The following is a 2,064-nucleotide window of genomic DNA, read 5'->3' as shown; positions in this document are numbered from 1 at the left end:
TCTGTCATCCTCTTATCAGAGTAATGCACATATTGCATAATTTATTCTTGGAAGTTGGACTAAAATCTAGGGGCTTCTTTTCCTTCTACTCTTGCTCCCTAATTTTGCATATGGGGAGGGCAATAAATGCTTGACTTTTGGCTTCCAAAGCCATTCCCCCAAGAGTTATGAAGATTACTTCGCCATCTCGAGTTATGATTGCCTATGAAATTTGTCTTCTCTTGCTTCAATTCTAGGCTTGCAAAAGATCTTACAGGTTGGTCTTGAGCCTTCATTAAAGATTCTAGTTGCTTTGCAATAGCTGCTATTTGGTTCATTGGTGGGCTACTAGTCTCTGCTTAGTAGACTGGGGTGGTCTCTTTCCTCTTGATGTTATAAAAGTCAGTAGTGTGGCACTAGAAGCTAGCAAATGACATCTCATCTATTAGTTTGTATGCATCATCTAGATCTTTTCTTATGAAGGACCCTCCTGCTGCGATATTGATTGTAGCCCTAGTAGTGATTGATAGGTCATTGTAAAATATTTGCACTTGTCTCTATGTCAGAAAATCATGATGATGACACCTCCTTAAAAGCTCTCCAAATCGCTCCCATGCCTCGAACAAGGATTCTGCTTCATATTGTTGGAAGCAACATATCTCTATCATAAGCTTAGAGGACCTTGATAGGCGAAAGTACTTTCCTAAGAATTGTTGAGTGAGATCCTCCCAAGTTGTGATGGAATTAGCTGGGAGTGAGACAAATTATGCATTCATCTTCTCCGATATCGAAAAGGGAAAAAGGCATAGTTGAATAGCATCATTGAAGATTCCGTTGTATTTGATGATATCAGTCAATCGTAGGAACTTTGTCAAATGGAGATTAGGATTTTTGTTGGGCATGCCTTCAAACTGGATGGAGTTTTGTACCACAGTTATCAACGCTAGCTTTAGCACAAACTTGTCGACATCCACATTAGGGGCTGCAATGCTTTCAGGAGTGCCTCTAGCAGTAGGTGTCATGTAATCTTGAATTGATTTCCTTCCCTCTGCCATTCTTTACTCTCTCACTTCCTTCCTTTGTCTACTCACTATTCTCTCAATCTCCATATCAAATAGACAAGCGGTAGAGCACTGAGAATGAGGGAGCATACACTAAAAGAAAATAAAAAATAAAAAATAAAAAATAAAAATAAATAAATAAAAAATTGACAATAAACAAAGCAAAATACAAGATGTCGAACCGTGCTCACAGGATGCCTGAGGTCTATCTTTTTATAAGGTTTGAAAACCCTAAAAACTCTTCATAAGTGGACTTCCCACAAATTAGCATGATCGTGCAAGGCCCTAAGCATGACCGTGAATAGGCTCAAAGTACCCTCGTGCTTGTTGAAAGGGACTAGAGGTGTTGACTGCTGCAAAACTCTAATCTTCCATAAATTTGGCCCAAAACACATTCAAAATCCACTTGCAGCCTGTACAATTAATATATAAATTAGTGTAAATTTCAAATAAAATAAAGGTTAAATATGAATATATAGACTGTGAAAGAGAATCTAATTACAAACTTGTCATGTGACTAAGCAGTCTGATAGGCGTAAGCCACCTTTAGTGAAGGTCTATCAGAGGAAGCCTAAGAATAGGACAGCAGCCGTGGATTTGAATTTGTCAAACATAACTGTATTGGTATAACGGTATTTTTGTTTCATGTACTATAAATGGTTAGTTAGAAAGGGAGGGAAGGCATCTTGGGAGAAATTAGATGTTGTAAGGAGAGGCTGGAACTCTCAAAATTCCAGAGAATATTCAGAGAAGACTTAATAAAAATTCTATTCTTTGTTCAGTACTTATCAATTTGGTATCAGAGCTCCATCCGGGAGCTGTGGTATCGTTATCGTATATGAGCAAAAGAACTACAAGAATGGAGTCAAGAATCGAACGATTGGAGCAATATATGGAAGCTTGGAATCGCGAGCGTGAAGGGGATCGGAATCGAGAAGAAGAACAATTTCGACGACTGGAGGCGTTGGTGGAATCCTTGGTTCATCGTTTTGGAGAAGACGCGAGAAATGAGGCAGCGCGTCGG

At 39.0% G+C, this 2,064-nt stretch overlaps 1 non-coding gene across 1 annotated transcript; it reads left to right on the top strand.

The window, feature by feature from the left end:
- The first annotated feature begins 546 nt into the window (after positions 1-546).
- Positions 547-653, top strand: LOC113864027. The gene has a single exon (XR_003504635.1). It is a non-coding gene; the product is annotated as a small nucleolar RNA R71 (small nucleolar RNA).
- Positions 654-2,064: the final 1,411 nt, after the last annotated feature.

This window comes from Abrus precatorius, unplaced genomic scaffold (assembly GCF_003935025.1).
Source record: "Abrus precatorius isolate BTA unplaced genomic scaffold, Abrus_2018 Scaffold3, whole genome shotgun sequence".
Taxonomy (NCBI): Eukaryota; Viridiplantae; Streptophyta; class Magnoliopsida; order Fabales; family Fabaceae; genus Abrus; species Abrus precatorius.
The sequence above is the reverse complement of the archived record's forward strand: the minus strand, read 5'-3'. Positions and strand labels throughout refer to the sequence as shown.